Raw genomic sequence first — 5,492 nt, 5'->3', positions numbered from 1 at the left:
TATTTTAAAGGTTTATGACCTAAGGTAAGACACATTTCTTGTATCTGATTTCCCTGTCTAGAAGACTTCAGAGCCAGGCAGGGTGCCATCAAATGCCTATTGATCTCTAGCACTGTGTGAGTCTACAATTATGCCATCGGGTCTATATCTGAGACTTTGAGGGTCTTCTATGGCTTGAGAGGTGTTCTTAAAACTGGAGCCATTTTTTGTTTCCAGAAGAACTGTTTGTAGTATAAGGAGTATCAAAGGTGTACCTTGGACATGGAGTCTTAGAGTGTAGTCTGTCGGGAAAGCTCTGGGAAGAAGTATGAGAGGAGAGTAAATGTATTTTCTCTCTGCTCTCCTATAGCTGTGTTGGGACCATTTTGCAGTGGCTATGTTAATATTCTTATTGAAAGCACTCATCCTTTGAAGATGATGAGAAGCATGGAATTATATTGTGAAGGAGAGGTTAGATGCTGATACAAAAGTGGAAAGATTTCTGTCTCAGGGGCAAGAAAGATGCACAAATATATTGTAGGATATTTGTGCAATAAATACCTATTTAGGACCTTGTCTGTCATAGACACTAGATATAAGTCTAAAATTCAGATAGGCCTGAAATTTTACAGAGCACAGTTTGTAGCAGGAGAACAGAGGGTGGATGAATAGTCAATGATATTGTATATGGTGCCATAGGAAGTGTGGGTTACCATGGAAACACACAGGTAAAACATTCAAGTCTGGATTAGGGGTTTGGAGAAGTTTTCTCAATTGTGAGATGTTTACAACAGAAAATAAAATACATGGGTGGAAAAAGTGGAATGAGGTGTTTATTATAGGAGTGACCTTGTACTTTTCCAGAGGAGACATGCAGTGACCTTGTGCTCTTCCAGAGGAGACATGCAGTGACCTTGTACTCTTCCAGAGGAGACATGCGGTGACCTTGTGCTCTTCCAGAGGAGACATGCAGTGACCTTGTGCTCTTCCAGAGCAGACATGCAGTGACCTTGTGCTCTTCCAGAGGAGACATGCAGTGACCTTGTGCTCTTCCAGAGGAGACATGCAGTGACCTTGTGCTCTTCCAGAGGAGACATGCAGTGACCTTGTGCTCTTCCAGAGCAGACATGCAGCAGAGCGTATTCATAAAGTATGAGGGCAGTTAGAACTGAAATTGTCCCACAGAAGTCCAAGGATGGCTCCTCCTTAAATGGTCTTGATCACCTCATCCAGTTCTTCCTTTGGGATCATGTGGAAATTCTGATGAGGCTGCACCATGGATAGCTCGATGTTATTTGTGTTCAGTTTCTCCTTTATGACTTGTTTGAGGATGGTGAGTGGAGACTGGGTGGCCTCCTTCAGAGTCATAGACTTGCAGTAAAGTTCTTGCAAGGAGCTCTGGGAACCCTCTGAAGCAGAGCCAATTGCTACAGCCTCACACTGTACAAAGGTCCTAGATGGGTCCATGTGAAGCAATTGGGGTCCTTTCTCTTCAACTCCTCCAAATAGCAATGCTACACCAAAGGAACAAGACATGGCACCTAGATCTGCGTTTTCTTCTTCAAACTGCAAAGCCAGATTGGACACAGCCTGGGTTACACTCTTAACTGTCATTGTCTCATTATAGGTGAATCAGTGGTTCTGTGTCTCCACTCTGGCTTTACCAATTAAAGTTGTAGCATCGGCAATTAGCCCATTCATGACACAACATATATGAGCATCTATTGTCTCAATGCTGCTAGGCTCCATTAGCGGGGAGGTAATTCTCTTCTCCACAGTTAGACATACACCCTCTGATATCTGGATGCCAATGGCCATAGAACCAAGCTTGATAGCCTCAATGGCACATTCCACTTGTAATAATCTTCCTTCAGAAGAAAGTATTCATACCCCCGTCACATGTGGGCCGAGTGAAGAACATGGTGAGGACAGGAGGAGGTGGCAGTGACTATGTGGGGTTTCCAAAGGCCACATAAACTAAAAGCAGCACTGTGATCTGAAGTCACAGTCTTTTAAATTTTATTTTGTTCTTTTGACACTTTTATGCGTGTGTATAGTGCATTCTGACTGACCTTACCCCTACTTTCTCCCACCTGTTTTCCTCCCATGTATATGTCCTCTCTTCCCAGCTAATCTTCAGCAGATACACAACTGAGATGGTAGGTGCTTCCTCCTCTCCCAGAGTACATCAGTAGCCTGTAATGCAGCACTAAGGAGTCAAGTCCTATGTGCCCATTTGACCCGTCCAGCAGGTCAGGTTATTCAGGGTCCTGAAGAGGCCTTCGTCCTGAAAGTCATGAGGGTGAGAGAGAAAGGAAGCCAAGCACGTAAAGAATGACACAGAGTCAGTCTGGATGGTGTCAAGGCTTCATTGAGGATAGAATGCTTACAGCTTATATAGGCTTAAGCAGGGGGAAGGCAGGATGCAGTGGAATTTTATAAAATCTTCAGAACACGGAAGAGGGTGGTGCTGCGGTCTAGCTCCAACACTCTCATGCTTTTTCTGGAACATCCTGTTTTGTCACCTGGCAGGTATTCTTGTCAGGGCCCATTGTGGTGTTTCCCGGAAGGCACAGGCTAAAGGTCAGGTTCCCACAGGCGGGGATGCAGCTGCTCATAGGCTGCTGTGTCAAGATTGCTGTAGTTTGGCTATTTTCTTAGCCATGGCTCCCCACACGCATTTCCCACCCTTGAGTTATTTGGAGAAGGTGAAGTTAGATGTTGATAGATTGGAAAGGTTTCTTGTCTGAGAGCAAGAGAGATACAGCAATACACTTAAGGTACACAAATAGAGGTTAAGAAGGCCTATCAGGGGCAGGCTCAATTCAAATAATCACAGGTGCTATGAATTCATGGTTGCATTAGTTACATTGTGTCTAGAAGTTACAGTCTTCAGTGCCTCTTTCAGACACATAAAAAAACTTGTCTTTAATTTAAATACTGTGGGAGCCACTGAATGGTTGAATATGACCTGGTTATATTCAAATAGGATCTTTTAGGAAGATACTTCTAGCCACAGAGTGGAGAAAGGACTGGAAGCAGCAAGTCTAGAGGCAGAGAAAGTTGAAAGACCTACAGAGAGTTTGGTAATCCAGGTGAAAAACACTGTGACCTGGATTATGATGAGGTTGCAGAGCCTGGAGAGGAGCAGTGGGTCCAAGTGACATCCATGGAATAGACCAGATAGGATCCAAAGAGTGGTATGTGGAAAATGGAAGAAAATGAGTTCCAGGTGGCACCCAAAGACCCTGGCATGGCTACATTTGTGTCATGATCTTTTTATTCTCTTTGTTTTATGAAAAACATTCAGGTTGACAATGACACTTATTATACCCTGGCCATCAGGACTCCAGCTCTAGTTCTCCTGCCAGTGGTTGTTTCTTTGGCCTGGTGTAGGGTTTCTTGGGGTAAGTAGTATGTGTGTGTGTGTGTGTGTGTGTGTGTGTATTTTGTGTGTGTTGTAGTATGCATGTTGTATGGTAAGTATTATATGTGTGTGTTATGTGGCATGTTTGGTGTGTATGTGGAGTATGTGTGTGTGTGTGTGTGTATGTGTGTGTGTGTGTGTGTGTATGTGTGTGTGTGTGTGTGTGTGTGTGTGTGTGTGTGCACTCCTCAGGAAGTCATACAACTCCTCAGAAAGTTATGACACCTCACCCAAGTATATGATGTATTTTGATTATATTGCCATTGCCCTCTCTTCTTCCCTTCAGATTCTCACTGATCTCATACCTTTTCTTAACTGATGCTCCTTCTATTATATGCTTTTAAAATGGCGATCCAAAGACATGCTGTTCCTGTCTCCCATCAGCCCCTTTCAGACCTACCTAAATTGATTCTACTGCATTCTATGAAATTCCCATTCCCTTGAAAATTTCATCTTTTTCCCATTTTCTTGTGAGCCTGGGCTAGTGTCTAAGACTTGTAACCAAAGGCTCTGAGTATAACATACACAGAACTAGCTTCCTGGCAAAGCATAGGCCCTTATGTAACTTTCTGTCTGGTGTAACCCCTGAAGCTGATATTTTTTTTTGTTCTTGGCTTGGGTGTGACATTTTTATAGATAATTTACAGAGGTGATAGCCAATCAATTAGAGGTGCTTTCACTCTTATTTACAGGGCACCCTTTTCTATTGATCAGTATCAGAAAAAAAAAAAAGCTACAGATAACCATACCCAGTTCTCAGATTCAAAGCTGCGATGACTTTGTACTATGTCAAGTACAGCATTTCAGCTCTGATGGAGAAAGTCCTTCTAAGAAACACGACTAGAACCAAACACTGATAACATATTTTATAACTTGCAGAAGGCAGTGTTTTCCTACAAATAATGTTCATAAATATCTTAAGTTGTCTAAAACCCAGATCCAGCTCAAGATGCCTTGGCACGAATTTGAGTATTTTTGGAGTTTCATCACACACTACTCTCTGAATTTAGAAACAGAGTGAATGTATCATTTTCCAAATTTTTACTTGTTTAAAGACATAAAAAGCAATGTTTTTAAACTGAATCCATTCTCAGATCTTGAATCTGCTAACATAGGGGAGCCTCCCCAACATTCTAGACATATTTGGGCCGAGCCTGCATAGAAAAGAAATGGAACTAAGAAAATTGATTCATCAAACCATGATAAAGGGACATGGAAGGTACATACTACATAGGGCTTAGGAGACCTGTCTTTGGAGCTAAAGATAATTGGTTAATAGTCCTGTCCTTATCCAGCCAGGTGTTCCTAAGTATCTTCCTTCTCCTCTCTTCCTTTTTAAATCAAAGAGAAGGAAACGTCTATAAAACGAAATTGAAATAATACTTCCTTCAGGAGGTTATTTGAAGATTAAATAAGGGGTATACTTGACATCATAATGGGACATTAAAAATCTTGTTGGATGACAAGGGTTACTTGTATTTACTACCCAGATAGAGCTGACCTTGTAGAAGGCTATTAATAAAGTATGATCTATTATTAAATTAGATATTTTCTAGAATGGAGCAGGGTAAAAAATTACTCAGGAGAGACAAGTCTGGCCAGCATGATAATGTTGAATGAACTTAATGTGGGTCTTACTGTTCTAGAAAAAACAAAACAGAACAAAACTGTTAACGACAGCAGCAGCAGCAACAACAACAACAACAACAAAACAACAATAACTCTGTTCCTTGTTCCTTAGTTTTCTGAGCCTGATGTAGATGACGACTGTGGTCGAGCACATTTTTACATAAGGTGACCACATTGGCCTAGCATGTTATTCATGTAAAATATTATCAAAGCTATCCTTAAATCTCTCATATATCTTAAGAGGGACTCAATCCAGAACACAAGTTTCCAACACTTTTTCTTGAGTTATAGCTCTTTAACAAACAGTTCAATAATATGAATAAAGTTATCACCTTTGTTGGTTGCTTGGTCTTTGGGTCAGGGTTATTATAAAACAACAGTAATGTGGTTGGAGATGCCGCTCAGTAATATAATGTCTAATACATAGAAAGCCTGGAATCTTATCTCAATCATGACA

The 5,492-nt window shown here is 41.4% G+C and overlaps 1 pseudogene across 1 annotated transcript; it reads right to left on the bottom strand.

Annotated features, from left to right (window-relative positions):
- Window positions 1–1,185: 1,185 nt before the first annotated feature.
- LOC308417118 (proteasome subunit alpha type-5-like) lies at window positions 1,186–1,900 on the bottom strand (annotated as a pseudogene). The gene has a single exon. The product of its transcript is annotated as a proteasome subunit alpha type-5-like (transcript).
- Between the last annotated feature and the right edge of the window lie 3,592 nt (window positions 1,901–5,492).

The sequence above is a fragment of the Micromys minutus genome (genome assembly GCF_963924665.1).
Source record: "Micromys minutus genome assembly, chromosome: 2".
Taxonomy (NCBI): domain Eukaryota; kingdom Metazoa; phylum Chordata; class Mammalia; order Rodentia; family Muridae; genus Micromys; species Micromys minutus.
This window is presented reverse-complemented; position numbering and strand designations above follow the sequence as displayed.